This window comes from Sitophilus oryzae, unplaced genomic scaffold (genome assembly GCF_002938485.1).
Source record: "Sitophilus oryzae breed Bouriz unplaced genomic scaffold, Soryzae_2.0 scaffold_907_pilon_pilon, whole genome shotgun sequence".
Classification (NCBI taxonomy): Eukaryota; Metazoa; Arthropoda; class Insecta; order Coleoptera; family Curculionidae; genus Sitophilus; species Sitophilus oryzae.
Genome location: NW_022147536.1, coordinates 2,518,753 through 2,536,379, shown reverse-complemented (window position 1 = coordinate 2,536,379; position 17,627 = coordinate 2,518,753).

Sequence of the window (17,627 nt, the reverse complement as noted above, 5' to 3'; positions counted from 1 at the left end):
AATATATAGGATGATATCTTGCTATCTTCTCCCAGCAGTAAGTGAATAACCTGCTTCACCACCAGTTAACAGTTTCCTGGACATCTAATGTAAACTAAAAGAGACTCTCTTAAAGACAACTGCAAAATATTCGCGCTATACAGAGTGACCCAGAAATAAGTGCAAATATTTTAAGGGGTGGTAGATCTGGCAAAAAGAAACATTTTCACTTTACAATTTTTAAATTAAATTGATAGTAACCGAGTTATTTAACTTTGAAAATTAAAGAAAATAATGACAACATATTTATATTCTGTTAGACAAATATATTCTTTTTAAGTTTTGAAAAATGTGTTTATTTTTGTAATTTAGTCGTTATAAGATAAAATAATAACAAGAATCTTCTTCTTGACTGTAAAAACATGGCTACTCTGCATGGGAGGAGTATATACATTGAGAAATTCACATATTATATCATTTTATACTTGACGAGTTGTACAAGTACTATTATAGTACGAAAGTTGACAAAAGTATGTGACATATACTATAGTGATGTGCATAAAATATCGTGATCATTAGTGGATTTGGAAGCATCACATGCAATTTTTAAATTGATATGAGTAAAACAACTGATTTCTAAAAAAATGTATTACTTAAATTAAAATGTACTTTTTAAAAACTTAGAAAAAATAGAATAAAAAAAGAACAAATAGATATTATTATTAAAAGATCTGGTAACACAAAAATAAGACTTTATACATTTTTCTATGTACTTATTGGAAAAACGAAATTCGTCATTCCATGAAATGACTACTCTGTGTAGTAGGTCTGGTCACTTCACCTGCATGGTCTGTATTTTAGTGCATGCGACAGAGATAAATATAAATGATCGGTTGACAGACAGAGAGACAAAATAAAAAAACAGCATGCAGTGTTGCCAGTTTTTAAGTTTGTAGGAAAATGTGTGGAGAAAAAAATGATATATACATATATAACGGATTTCTACAGCTATTGCCGTGTCTCCGTCCCCTATTTCCATCTTTTCCTATCAAAAACCTCGTCTTCATCAAGTTTCTCGCGGTCATCGCCTGATTGATGTCGTCCCGCCAACTCCTTCTGGGCCGTCCTCTCTTTCTTCTTTCCAAAGGCGTCCATTCTAATATCTTTCTGGGCCATCTGTTAACGTTCATTCTCTTCACATGTCCAAACCATGTTAGTTGCCTTTTTTCTATGTGTTCGTGTATGTGTCTATCCATTTGCATCTGCATTCGGATGACGTCATTCCTTATTCTTTCTAGTTTTGATCGTCCGCAGCTTCTTCTTAAAAAATCCATTTCAGTTGCCATAAGTTTATTTTTATTGGCTTTTGTAGCATCCCATATTTCGGAACCGTAGAGGGTTACACTTTGGACTAAGCTACTATAAATGCGCTTTTTTGTGGATCTTTTAATTTGTTTATCCTAGAGAAGGGAGTTCAATGTTTTGGTTACTGTTCTACCCTTATTTACTCTTTCTTCTTTTCATTTTCGCTGTTTCCTTTTTTATTAAATATTATTCCAAGGTATTTACTCGATTTAACTCCTTTTATCGTACCAGTGTCTAAGATTAGGTCATTTATCTCTTCATTGCCTACAAAAAGGTATTCACATTTCGGTGATTCACCTGCGACTTCATATTCTTCTTGTAGTTTTCTGATCATATAACTGAGATCTTCTTCGTCTTCAGACATAACTATCTGATCATCTGCGAAGAACAATGTAAATAATGTGTCATCCCCCACTCTTAGCCCCATATTTTTGCATTTTCTCACCCAATTCACCAGAGCTCTGTGCAAGTAGATTTTGAACAGTGTAGGAGATAAGCAGCATCCTTGTCTTAATCATTTTGTTGTGTTAAAAAAGTTGGTAACCTCATTTCCTATCTTAATTCTTGCAGAGTTATTTTTATAATAGGTCTGTGTAGCCCGAATCAACACGGGATTGATCTCTAAGTTTTCCATCTCCTTCCACAACCTTGAGATAGGTATACTATCGTAAGCTTTCTCCAAATCTATGAAAGCGACATGGGTCTCTCTGCTACGCTGTATTCTTTTCTCAAGAGTGATTTTGAGAGTAAAAGCATTGTAGGAGAAAAAAATTAACTATTTTAAAAACTTTCATGTATACTACTGAAATGAGAATAACATATCTAAGCTAAATATAATCTAATATAGCTGTAATAAAATGAGTAACTTATTGCGAATAATAAAATTTCAACCTCTTTGCAAAATCCGGCAATACCGTATAGAAAAAATGCATCGACCCAACTTTTATCTCTTTTTAATACATTTGAATTTCCATTAAGCTGTCTACATCACTGTCTTACACGTTAAAATCCAGATCACGCAGTTTTAATGACTTGTATGTAGTAATGTGTATTCTTCAGCATCCGAGTGACTTAATATTATCCAAAATGCACATCACTATTGTCAATTTAAAACAAAAAGGCTATGAAACAATATAATAACTTAGTAGGTTTAGAACCCAATACTTATCGTATACCAAAGGACCCATGTGTAAGCTTGTTCGAATATTTTTTTTTATTTTAACGCTTTATTTGTCGGTAGGTTTGTATGCAACCTAGTTAGTTGTAGGTTTTCAAAAGAATCGTGTGAAAAAACTTTCTAAGACAGCTAAGCAAATAAGTCAAACTGTTTACTATGTCGAAAAATTACTTAAGAGACTGATCTTTGAACAACATCATATCTGATGCGTGTCATATCAAAAAATCACAACCAAAAATAAAATTAAAACTCTCTATGTAAGCATTTAATTAGTTTTTGTTGTAATTAGTAAAATGGCGTCGATTTATATTTCTCACTGATAAAATTATGTCCGTAATTCTGAGTCTGATAGTCTGATGTCAAATGCAATATGTGCTTTTCTCTATCAATAAGAGAATTAGACTACCAGTGTTTAAGAGTGACTCCAAATTATACAAAGGCGACAAAACTTTTAATTTTTTTCTGTATATTAACATTTTATAAATTAAAAAACGTTTAATATTAATTAATCTGAGATATTAACAAATATTTTCGCAAATATATATAATACGACTATTTATTTTGCTAATATATATGCAAATATATTACATATATGTATATTAGCTAAAAAAATTAATTTGCCTAATATATATGCTATACAATATTCTTAGTCTTTCAGGCAAAGTTTATTTATACAGGGTGCAAGTCTCAAATAAGTTCAAATATTTAATAAAAATATGAAAATAAATATCTTTTTCAAAATTTTATTACTGTTTGGAACTGTTTCTTATGGAAAAAGAAAAAAAAATCGAAATTGATCTACATATCAGATTTGTTGGTTAAGAATTAATAATACTGCCTTTATATCAAAGGCTCAGATTTTCAGACCCGAAAACCTTATACCATATTTAAGAAAAGCACATATTTTAGACTGATAATTATTGTAAATAAAGCATTTAACCAAAAAATATTATTGCTAGGCTAAGGCTTGTTTTTTTATAAGCATTTTTGGATCTGTCAAATTTTGTAGGCAATTGATTTCATCAGTGAGAATGAAGACTAATAATAATTAATATTGTACTTTTCCAAGTAGTATTGAAAAACAAACTATATACATAAAAGGCTCGTTTCGTTGGCCATTGTACATAAAACTATTTACTTAACCAGTGTATAACATAACAATATAAATATAGGTTTAAAATAAGGTACGTTACCAAGAAAAAAAGCTTTTTTTTACTGTATAATCTTAAAATAATAGTGAAAGTAGCCTCTCGCAGAGGGACACCCTGTAGCTGTTGTACTTTGAAAAGGATAATCAATATAACTTTTAACATTTATACATAATATTATAATTTTTTAGATTAACGACTGTGTATTCCGTATTTATTTTGTACTGTATTTTTTTGTTAAATATACTATATAAAACAATTAAATGGAGTTTTTTTTGTAAACCAATAAAATGTGCCCACTTTGGGTGAATCACAAACTTACCTAAAAAAATATTATTAATTTTGATGGACAATGGAAAATAAATAGACACGTAATTATTTTTTTTTTCGTACGTTGAATATATTGACGGAAATATAACGTTTTGAAAAAATTGATCACACTTAAAACCAGTTAAAAAATAGGTAGGTGGCGCCCTCTACTAGTAGGAGTCATATTGACATCAAAATCAAATTTCTCATGTCAAAAAACTTCCAGACACCAATTTTCATCCAAATATTGACGTTACTTGGAAATTAAATAAATTATTACTTACTTAATTAGAAATTATTTGGAAAAAATCGAAATAAAAATGAAACTTCTACACCCTGTACCTCCGAAACTAAGCATTTTAGAACATATATTTATACAAACTTTTTTACATATTTTTATCTGCAGAATATGCTGCCGAAGTTTCCGAAATACAGTTCGGACCACCCTGTATACTTCATCAGGTATTTTCTTGAAAGATTGTTCAAACTGTATCATTAACATTATAATAAACTAGCGTGTACCCGCGACTTTGTTCGCGTCGAATTAATCATTTGTAATGGTGATGATAAAGCAAAGCAAGAATTTCCATTAACATACAAACTGAATAAAATTTTCTCACATTTATATCAGCATGAGAAAAACAATATAGCGATATTATTATAATTATATAACTTGGTAATATTTGAGGGGTAGTTACATCTCGTTGGAATTTGACTTTCGAAAAATCTGTTTGCCAAAAATAAGCTTTTTACATCAAGCAGTTTAAGCAGAATCATGGTTAATCAATTACCCAACTTTTTGGAACACCCTGTATGATTTTAAAAAAAAAATCGAAATATGTAAAAAAACAAAATAAATTATGCGTGTCCAAGCGTTTTCCTGAAAGACGAACGGTTTTTTAAATAACAAATATTGTAATATTTGAGGGGCGTTTTCACCCTCTTGGAATTTGAGATTCGAGAAACCCCTCCTTATCGAACCTCTACACCCCACAGTCAATCCATTTACCAAAACAAAGCTTTAAACGTCAAGCAGTTTAAGTAGAATCGTTATTACTCAATGATCATATTTTATAAAACACCCTGTATAATTTTTTAAAAAATCTTAAAATATGTAAAACAACAAAATGAAATATACGTGTTTAACAGTTTTTCCGAAAAACTCACCGGTTTTTAAATAAAAAATATTCTAATATTTGAAGGGTGGTTTCACCCCCTTAGAATTCGAGTTTCGAAAAATCCCTTCTTATCGAACCTCTACACCCTAAAGTCAATCCGTTTTCCAAAAATCAGCTTTGTACGTCAAGCGCTTTAAGCAGGATCGTGATTATCAATGACCAGATTTTTCGAAACACCCTGTATACATTTTTAAAAAATATTAAAATATGTAAAAAACAAAATAAAATATACGTGTTTAAGCGTTTTTTCGGAAACTTGACCGTTTTTTAAATAAAAAATATTGTAATATTTGAGGGGTGGTTTCGCCCCCTTGGAATTGAAATTTCGGAAAATCCCTTCTTATCGAACCTCTACACCCTAGAACCAAACTGTATGCCAAAATTGAGCTTCTTACGTTGAGCAGGATCGTGATTAATCAGTGAGTCACTTAAGGATTTTATATATTAGTATAGATATAAAAATAACAACTCTTGTAACTTTCGAAATAATTGAACTAGGAAAAAATACGTGTCCATTTTTTTCAGTTCCCCACAATATCTAATAAAAAAAAACTTAATTTAATTTTTTAGGCAAATTCCCCATTGTGTTAGTGTGAACTCATTGGAGTTCACTTTGCCGAGCTGCTTCTACTCGTTAGTTATTTCTAAGGTATTCATCATCATAATGACGGATGTCTGTTTTATCAGCCTGCCATAATGGCGGATGTCATTTTAAAGAAGTTATATAATTACCCCCCCCCCCCTCCTTTATAACGAATTTTGAAAATTGTCTATAACTTTTTTATTTCGAGGAATAATACAATTCTGTAAAAATGTTCTTAAGGCAATTTTTTAAGCACATCATCAAATAACTTAATCACCATTAAATCTTGGTGCGATTCGAAACTCCTGAGTCTCAACATTTCTAAAACTAAAGCTTTGTCGTATAAAAACTCGTTGCAGCCTTTTGTACTTAACAACACCACCATTGACGTCGTCAAGTCTGTAAAATTCTTAGGGCTTGTTGTGGACAATTCTCTGAAATGGGACATACATATCGAAGCTTTGTCGAAAAAATTGAGCTTTGCCTGTTTTGCATTAAGGTCTGTTTCTAAAGAGCTTAACTTGTCAGTGGCTAGAACTGTTTATTATGCACTTTTTGAGTCGCACCTCAGGTATGCCCTTCCATTCTGGGGTACGTGTTGTGCGACTCAATTTGACCGCATTTTCAGGCTCCAGAAGAGAGCTGTTCGATATTCACTGGGACTAAACAGCAGAACTCATTGCCGGGACTTTTTTAAAGAATTAAAAATATTGACTCTTCCTTCCTTATTTATATTTGAATCCGTTTGCCTAATACGTAAACCTGTATCAGCTTCTCAAGAAAGGCCATCTCACACTTATCCACTCACGAACGCGGAGCAAGATCTTTATCTACCTACCCCACGCTCAGAGTTAGTTAAAAGTTCAATATTATACAACTCGAAAAAAATGCACAATCACCTGCCATTTGAAATCAAATCCATAACATCATTTTTTCATTTCGCAAAGCATTGAACTCTTATTTACTAGACAAGGCTTTCTACGCCGTAAATGAATTATATTTTGAAAATCAAATTTGATCTTGTAAACACTGGTCTAATGTTTGCTATTGCTATATTTACTAATGACATCGAAATTAATTTATTTAGAGGTCATTGATATTTTACTATAAACTAGCTAAATATTTTTGAATATTATTTTTATTTTTTGTTCTTTGACATTATAAACATTTATAAATGTTTATTTTAACAATAAGACTGACAATATTATTTGTATAATGTTTTGTTTTATCTTTTGTTTGTTTGTTTGTGTACCTTGTTTTTTTACTTTGATTGCTAGTTTACCTTTGTCTACAAATTGAAAAATTTTTCGACAATAAAGGCATTTATTTATTTATTTACATCCAGTGGCGTAGTCACTGTTTTTCTATACCTGCTTATTTTGTCAAAAATAAAATATATATATTTTTTTAAATGGAAATCATAGTTGGCTATGAACTTAAGAAAATGCTGGCGTTTAACTCTCTCTAACGATATAAAGTTATCGGTATCTACAACAATTTAATATCGTATATCATTATTTATCTTCATAATTATTCTGCAATATTATAAGTCTTTTGAAAAGGTAAATTAACAATCTGTATTGTATTACTAATTACTATTAATATCGATACAATAAACAAAGAACAAAACTAGTATTATTAAATATAAAGTAGTATTTTTGAGTGACGAATATAGTGTTCAAAAAAAATCTGCAAATATGTTCAAACTGAGCACCTCCCTGTTGAATACACAGTAAACAACTTTTGCGCACAGAGTTACAACTATATTTATTAGTTGAACTGCTGTAAGTGAAAAGCTTGCCTAGTGGCCTCCTGCAATTCTTCTCTCGTGCCAATCCCTTCTCTCGTGCCTTCCTTTATACAGGGTGGTCCGAACTGTATTCCGGAAACTTCGGCAGCATATTCTGCAGATAAAAATAAGTAAAAAAGTTGGTATAAATGTATGTCCTAAAATGCTTAGTTTCGGAGATACAGGGTGTAAAAGTTTCATTTTTATTTCGATTTTTTCCAAATATTTTCTGAAATAACGTCAATATTTCGATGAAATTTGGTGTCTGAGAGTTTTTTGATATGAGAAATGCGATTTTAATGTCAATATGACTCCTACTTGTAGAGGGCACCACACAAGGATACTATAGAGATAAGGATAGTTCGATTCCTATCTTCCTGCACTGTCAGTCTTTTTACGTCATCTACTGACCGAGTTGAAGTTGGCGCTAAAGATTTTAGACAGTGACAGTTATTTTTGCATTTGACGGACGAGCGCACAGTGCGTTGGAAGATAAATTTAGCGGGACAAAAGCGTTTGGTTAGAAATAAGCCAAAAATGTGTACTGATAAGAATAAATAGTAGACATTCCAATTGATACAAAAATGCATGAATATTCTTTGTATTTCGATACATTTTTATCAACCAAATTTGGTCGTTTTCTGCTCAGCAAGGCAGAGATCATACAAAAACAAAATATTTACAAGTGCTTATACATTTTATTAGAAAGCCAAATTATGTTGAAGATTGCCAAAGGTATGTTCTTTTCTACTGTACGTATATTATTTGTTAAAATCCTTCGTGCATTTGTTCTGCAGATATCAAACTTTCACTTTTTTTTCAAATATCGATATATTGAATGATGTAGATCTTTTGAGTTACCAATAGTTACCAACACAGGTAGTCACAGTCACAGGGAGTTCAAGCTTAACAGGTGAATGCCCAAAAGATTCATTTCAATCGGATAGTATAAAACAAAACAACTCCATCAAAAGACACTGAGTTTAAAAAATTGTCTTAGATACTTACTATATATGAATTTACAATTACCGAGTGTTAAAATTAAAATTAAAATATCTATCTTATTTATTATTTTCAAAATAAAATATATTTTTTTAAAATAAATTATAGAGGGTGTCACAAGATTACAAATTAATTAAAATAAACTGCTAAAGAGTTTTTTGACATCATAATTTTATGCATTTGGCAATAGTTTACAATAAGGTTTTTGTGTGTCATGTACGAATAATATCATAATTTTATTATCTTGTATTTATTTATTAATAAATTAAGTTGTTAATAAATAAATAAATTTAACCATATAGTTGCTATATATTAGACCATTTGCTACGTTCTTAGATTTTAAGTCCCAAACATTGCTCTTGAGATTTTGTCCCGCTAGAATAACCATCCGCCGCACTGTGGAGCGCTGGTCAGCGCGTGACGTAGCATTCCACGGCGACTATGACAGCGGCGATTTGAGACGATCGAACAGTCCTTTAAAATATATACAGTCCTTGGGCACCACCTACATATTTTTAAATGGTTTGAAGAGTAATAACTTTTTGTCGGTACCTGTATAAAACTACAAAGTAGAAAAATATACATTTACGACGTTTTTAGCGGTCTTAGGTATCTTAATAAAAATCGCTACAAGTAATAGATCTCGAGATATTTGAAATCGAAATAATCAATACCTCTGTAATTATTGACATAAACCAAACATGTTGACTAAATACCTAATTAATAGACTGAAATCATAAGAACAAAACTGGCTACGTCACTGGATTGTGCTTAAAAAAGTGCCTTAAGAACATTTTTACAAAATTTTATTATTGCGAGAAATAAAAAAGGAAAAGGCAATTTTTCAAATGATCGAGAATTCAAAAAGACTCAATATCTCAATTGGCAGGAAAAATATCGACAGTAGTATTAAACGTATCTCAGAAATCGAGCCCATGACATCTATATCAGCTTTACTCTTTCTAGTCCGGAAATAAGTTTTCTCTGTTAAATACACCTAGTATTATAATATTCTCGTACATTGTCGATTTTTTGAATGAAATAATCTTTTCTATCTTATTTTTTATTAGAATGGTCATAATCAAGAGGGCTAGGGATACCGAGTTAGAAAGATAAGGTAATTAAGGGCTTATTTTTTCGTATTTATTATAATTTTGCTAATAACTTTGGTTTGAAAAAAGATATCAAGATGCGGTTTTCGCTGAATTTTTAAACTTTTGTTACTCTTTAGTATCAGCTAAAATAATACTATCGCATTTAACTTTTTCGAAAAAACGCGTAATGTTTGTTAAATTGTAAGACAGCGCCCCCTAGCGTCTACGTTCAAAAGCTTATTTTTATTGTTTATATGGTATAGTATAGAGTAAAAAACGCTCTTTTAAACGAGCCCTCACTTGTTGAATTCCGATCAACCAGTCCGGAGTTATTAACATTTAAATAAAAACAGATCTAACCTTCCCCCACCACTTTATTTTGGCAAATAGGGGAAAATGGTTCTAACAAAAAATATGCAAAATTTACTGAAGATTATGAATCTATTATTTCTAGTATTCGTTATCTAGGCAAAATTGTGTAAAAACTCCTTTTTCTTATTATTAATAGCAGTTGCGCCCTCTAGCAGCCGATATACAAACTTGAAAATAATTTCCAGCAATTTCTCATGCTCTCTTTAGTTACAAATATTTTTTCCGCTAGGTCTACGACTAATACTTTCCGCGATACAGCCTAGAGCTATTCTTAGTGGGACACCCTGTACGTATAGCAACTTGCTTTAGATTTAAATGCAGTGAACTCAAACTATTGGAATTTTATAAAACATTTGCTTCATTCATGTCAATAAACCTTGATTCATTATTTCACTGGCAGTATTATTGTTGTTATTGCAGTGCGAAATGCAAATGTGAAACCCAGGCAATGGATTCTCGGAAATATTTTGTTATATAAACACCAAAGTTTCCAAAACAAAAATTGGCGGATATAAAAATAGATTTTCCCTACTTCCTTCTCAGTGGTACATCTGCGCATCAAAATGTTGTATGAATATAGAAAAATTTCGCTGCAGTTGCTTAGGTGTGCGGGGTATACAAGCGATATATTCCACAATTCCACACATTATATACTCGTAGCAGAAAATTATCTATAATGCAGAGTCAGTTTCAAAAAGACTGAAATATTAAGTCTGTCATTTCTAAAATGAAAATGATTTTTGATGATCTTAACTCAATTTCAACATAAAGTTTAAATGTTTTAAATCTTAAGTCTTTGACTTAAATCATTTTCTTTTAAGTCAAGTCATTTTCATAAAAACTTAAATCAATATCCTGGGTATACAGGGTGGCGCACCTCATTCGCCTCAGCTGATTATACAAAAACGGAAAAATGTAGAATCAACATTTTTTATGGGTATACCTATTTAGAGAGGCAATGTGCATAATTTAAAATTATTTTCAAATGTACAGGCTGTGTCAGAACTAAGATCCATACCAAAGTTATATTTTTTCTTATGGACACCCGCTATTTTATTTCATTTTTGGATTCTTGGCCATAAAAAAGGCATTAAAGGACAAATAAGGCATTTATTATAAGGGTTTAATATGTTTAAATGCTTTAGTTTTTGAGATATTTAAAGATATTTAAATACGCATGCTATAATAAAAAAGTTTGTCAACACCCTGTACATTACTTTTCAGAATTAATTCTTGTTCTGGCTTTGAAACCAGAGAAATAAATTTTACTAAATTTTTTAATTGTTTCTTTAAATATATACAGGGGTATCAAAAATTGCTGGTCTATTTTAAATATTTACTTCACAAAAAAACTTCGTTATTTCAAATACAACACTATGTATTTTTTAAATAAGTCGAAGCAGATTTAAATGCTCCTTCAAACTATATTAGGGTTTCTTATATCTATCTGGCTCAGATTTTGAATAAAAGCGATTTTTCAATAAAATGACAATCAGAATGGCTGAGTTATAGTAGCTCTTTTCAAAATCGACATTAGTTTATGGACTTTATTTAAATTTAGAACAGTTTACTTTTATTTAACTTACCTACAATAAGTATTTAAAGAAGTAGTTCTTTGATTTATATTACGATGACTTGAAGATATATTGGACTTTCTATAAAAGAACCAATATTCAAAGAACCACTTCTAACGATAGGTTTCTGCCTAATAGGTTTTTCATATACCACACTATTAGCTCTGCGAAATAGGATAGTCTGCCAAGTAGGAGTTTTTCAAATGAAAGCTTGGCAAAAAAATTCCTATTTGAATATCTTTCCTCCCTTCAGACCAACAAGCAATTGTCCTCACGAAATAAAATCACTAGTAACATATTTATTACAGTTGAGGGTTGGAACCTTTTTTCACTAAATCACCACAATACACCAAAACACTTTTTACTTTTACACTGGACGCGCGTTTCGCTAACCATGTTAGCATCATCAGCAGATGATTATGAACTGAAGTTTATAAACTGATGATTATAAACTTCAGTTTATAATCATCTGACATATGACCTGGACTCCTTGCGTAAGTTGTACTACCGCTTCCACAACGCCTATGGTATTGGTTCAACTGAAGTTGATGCAGATCTTTCAGCTTTCAGGTCATTCTTTTCTGCGGAGAGCCTTCTACGACTTCAAAAGATTAGGGAAAGTCATGGCAAATATTATTCCAGTAGCTCCCCAAATAAGAGTAAAAATTTTTAGTTGAATTGACGCGAACAAAGGAGCACCGTCTGAAAAATTAAGCGATAGCAAGCTTGATCTATTCCTTATTAATCTTCAGTCCTTAAGACATAAAACAGATGAATTATATATTTTACTAGAAGAACTAGAATTTCCAGATATCATTGCCATAACTGAGCACTGGTTAAATTTTGATGAGCCTGTGTTTCTTAAAAATGATACCACAGTGGGCAGATTTAATAGAACACATTTTTCTAATGGAGGTACTATGATAATGTCTTTAAACAACGACTTTTCCGAGGTAACTAGGTACAATGATTTGTTATCTGAAAAAGTATTCGAATTTTCCATTGTCTGCCATAATGCTTATGACCTTTACATTATTTGTATTTATAGAACACCTGACTCTGACGTGCAATTATTCTGTCATAATCTACTAAGCTTGCTTGAGTCCCTGCCCTTAAAAAGCAAATTAATTTTGTGTGGTGATCTTAATATTGACTTTCTCAGTGTATGTGCTGCTCAGGAGTTTCTTCAGTCCATTTTTGATTCTTTTGGAATAGCCATGCATGTAGGCTCACCTACCAGAATATCCAATACCAGTTCTAGTACTATAGACTATGTTGTGTCATCTTTTGATCCTAACTCCATCACCTGCAACGTCTTTAGCTCGGGTCTCTCTAATCATGAAGCAGTTTTAACTGAATTTTCGATAAAGTCCAAAATCAAAAATGCCCCTCGTAAATCATGCCGTATTTTTTCTGAAAAGAATACTCAAAAGTTCAGACACTTATGTAAAATAACCAACTGGGATACTAGCTCTTATGATGCCGACACCGAATTTTCTATTTTCGTAAAAACATTAACCAGTCTAGCGTTTAAATCCTTTCCTCTTAGGCCTATAAAAAATAAGCATAATAAACCTTGGATCACTAAAGGTCTACGCATATCTTCTAAAAACATGCGTTCATTATCTCACTTAAAAAATTCTCAGACAGTCTCTTCTTCCACAATTACGTAAAACTATACAGAAAAATTTATCATAAGACTATAAGAGCCGCTAAGGACCTTTATTATAATAGGAGAATAGTCAATTCTGGTAATGTTGCTAAAGAAACATGGTCTATTGTGAATGAATTGAGAAACAAAGCTTTTCTTCGTCTAGCAATATCTCTACCTCACCTGAGAACCTTAACGATTACTTTGTAAATGTAGCGAAAAACTTAACTAATACCATATGTCCTCCTCATGATCCACTTTCTTATCTCTCTAATGATAATGTAAACTTACACAGTTTCTTTTTTTCGCCCGTAGTTTTAGAAGAGCTTCGCAGTACAATTAATACCATCAAAAATAAATCCCCTTCTGGGACCGAGGGGCTAACTTTAAAAAAGTTTTCGAATCTGCCAGAAAGCACTCTGAATCACCTAACAACTTTAATAAACATGTCGTTCCAAAATGGTATTTTTCCAAAATGTCTTAAGACGGCAATAATCATTCCTCTACATAAAGGAGGAGACAAAGATGAAGCTTCTAACTATCGCCCAATTGCACTCCTTCCAATGCTATCTAAGATCATAGAAAGGTTGGTTAAAAGAAGGCTAGTATTTTTTCTGTTTAAGTACAAAATACTTACTGAATATCAATTTGGATTTCTAAGCAACAAATCCACAAATGACGCTATGTTTTCCCTCCTTAATAAAGTTTACTCCAGCCTAAACAACCATCATTCTACAGCAACAATTTTCTGTGATTTTTCTAAAGCGTTCGATTGTGTAAATCATAAGATCCTAATTAATAAACTGCAGCACTATGGGTTCAGGGGATCATCTCTCGAATGGTTTAAGTCGTATCTGAGCAACAGAAGTCAACTTGTGAGGGTGGATACCACGTTGTCTTCTAGCAAGCCAATAGAATGTGGAGTACCACAAGGCTCAGTACTAGGCCCTATTTTGTTTCTTCTTTTTATTAACGACATTACTAACATAAACATCAGTGACAAAATGTGTCTTTTTGCGGACGACACTAGCTTCACTTGGAGCAACAAGGACATCACGGCACTTCATAGGATTATATCAAATGACTTAATCACCATTAAATCTTGGTGCGATTCGAACCTCCTGAGTCTCAACATTTCTAAAATTAAAGCTTTGTCGTATAAAAACTCGTTGCAGCCTTTTGTACTTAACAACACCACCATTTACGTCGTAAAATCTGTAAAATTCTTACGGCTTGTTGTGGACAACTCTCTGAAATGGGACATACAGATCGAAGCTTTGTCGAAAAAGTTGAGCTTTGCTTGTTTTGCATTAAGGTCTGTTTCTAAGGAGCTTAACTTGTCAGTGGCTAGAACTGTTTATTATGCACTTTTTAAGTCGCACCTCAGGTATGCCATTCCATTCTGGGGTATGTGTTGTGCGACTCAATTTGACCGCATTTTCAAGCTCCAGAAGAGAGCTGTTCGATATTCACTGGGACTAAACAGCAGAACTCATTGCCGGGACTTTTTTAAAGAATTAAAAATATTGACTCTTCCTTCCTTATTTATATTTGAATCCGTTTGCCTAATACGTAAACATGTATCAGCTTCTCAAGAAAGGCCATCTCACACTTATCCACTCACGAACGCGGAGCAAGATCTTTATCTACCTAGGGGAAAGGGGGGCACTTTCGGCCATCGGGCACATTCGGCTACCCCAATTATTTCATAAACTGTTTTGAATTTAGCGTCAGTTTTGCTCGTAATCTGTCACTTGTCATAAGTGTCCATTCGGCAGTTGAACATTGATGGTGTATAGGATGAAAGAAAATATTTTGTGAAAAAAATTGGTTTTACAAGCGAAAAGGTAAGATTTCCCCCACATTTTCTCTTATAAGTTGTGCATTTTTGTCGATTGACGTGGTTTATAAGTCATATGTTAGTGAAGAAATCTCGCTCTTGATTTCTAGCAAAATTATAACCTCAAAACCTCTGTTTACAATTTTTTCGTGTTTAAACCTTATTTTGGTCGGGTGGGTAACATTCAGCTATGAAAGGTGGGTAACATTCGGCTATGGCCTCGGGGGTTGCTGTACTGCCAGTATTTATTTACCCGCGACTTAGAAATCCAGGGGAGTATTTAGGTGACGAATATCCCACTTCTGCGATAGCTCTTGCAAACAAAAATGGATGGATGACCGCAGAACTTTTTCCCAAAGTGCTTGAACATTTTGCTAGTCACGTAAAATGCTCCTTGGATAATAAGGTTCTCCTTATTATAGACAACCACGAATCACACATATCTGTGACGCCATTAAAGTTTGTCGCGAGAGAGGAATTGTGCTATTAACAATTCCTCCTCACACCACACACAGATTACAGCCCCTGGATACGGGAATCCATTACTCATTGCAAAACTATCTTAGGATCGCTCAGCACGATTAGTTACTTGCAAATCCAGGAAAAGTGATAACAATTCGTCACTGGGCACGCATGGCAAAAGTTGCTTATGAAGGGGCTTTTACTATGAAAAATATTATCAGCTCTTTTAAAAATACCGGTCTCTGGCCTCCCAACTGACTTCTATTTTCTGATTCCGATTTCAAGCCGAGTGAAGTAACTGACAGGAAGTTGCCCAATGATGAGCAAGCGTCGACTATTGAGCAAGCATGGATTGTTGAGCAAGTGGCGGATGAGCAAGAAATATTCATTGAACCCATTCATTTATCACCACTAAGGGAAGAAGCTTCTTCGTCAAAAGGTTCAAACTTATTGACCGATATAAAACCCGTTCCAAAAAAAGTCGGGACAAAGAAAACCTAAAAGACAAGGCAGATCAGTTATTTACACAGATAGGTACACCGGAATATGAAAAAAGGCAAAGCTTGGAAGAGGAAAAAAACGAAAACGATCTGTAAAAGAAAATAAAACAGTTAAAAGGAGCATCACTACAAGTGATAGAAAGAGGAAAATGTCATCATCCAGTGAATCCTGTGTTGATATTTATTACAATGAGTCATGCGATGACAAAGAGTTTTTTGAAAAAATGGCAGAAATATCCGAGGGGGATGATATTGTTAATGGCAATTTTGTGCTCGTGAAATTCGTGGTTTTTAAGTCTGATATTTATTATATTGGGAAAGTCCAAGGATTACCTGGTGGTACAATGAGGACTTTGAAGTATCATTTTTAAGAAGAAAGGGGACCTCAAATAATTTTGTGTTTCCTGATGGTGAAGACATCGCCTTGATAGGAAAAAAAGAGAGTAGAAATATTATTATCACTTATCCTTAATAATCTTGTGTTTTATGTCTATTTTGAAGCTTATTATAACAGACAAGATGTTCTTTCCGAATATTAAAATATTTGTAACGTTATTTTTTTTATTTTGTGTTATGCTTTAGACAAATATGAAACAATGCCGAATGTTCCCCACCACATAGCCGAAACTATTCCACCAGTGGGGCACATTCAGCTAAATGTCAAAGAAATTATAATCTTAAAATTTTGATATTTACACTTTACTTAAAATTTCTTTTTTACTTAAAACAAATTCGCAGTAGACAACACTTCCATCACTTCCAATTAGTTTTTTCTAATTTTTTACTGTTTTGCCAAATTTGTTGCCCAAAGCTAAACATGCCGAAAGTGTCCCCCTTTCCCCTACCCCACGCTCAGAGTTAATTAAAAGTTCAATATTATACAACTCGAAAAAAATGCACAATCACCTGCCATTTGAAATCAAATCCATAACATAATTTTTTTCATTTCGCAAAGCATTGAACTCTTATTTACTAAACAAGGCTTTCTACACCGTAAATGAATTATATTTTGAAAATCGAATTTGATCTTGTAAACACTGGTCTAATGTTTGCTATTGCTATATTTACTAATTACATCGAAATGAATTTATTTAGAGGTCATTGATATTTTACTATAAACTAGCTAAATATTTTTGAATATTATTTTTATTTTTTTTGTTCTTTGACATTGTAAACATTTATAAATGTTTATTTTAACAATAAGACTGACAATATTACTTGTATAATGTTTTGTATTATATTTTGTTTGTTTGTTTGTGTACCTTGTTTTTTTACTTTGTTTGTTAGTTTATCTTTGTCTACAAATTGAAAAAAATTTTGACAATAAAGGCATTTATTTATTTATTTATTTATTTAATTATTAATCATCTGCTGATGATGCTCACATGGTTAGCGAAAGGCGCGTCCAGTGTAAAAGTAAAAAGTGTTTTGGTGTATTGTGGTGATTTAATGTTTTATTTTGCAACATATCTATTCCTGCCTCCAGCAGATACTGTTTCATGTTTCTTGATAAAATAATAAATACTTACTTATTACCTTATTTTAGGTAAATTAAATAAAAATAACCTGTTATTAATTTAAATAAAGCCTATTTATAAATATAA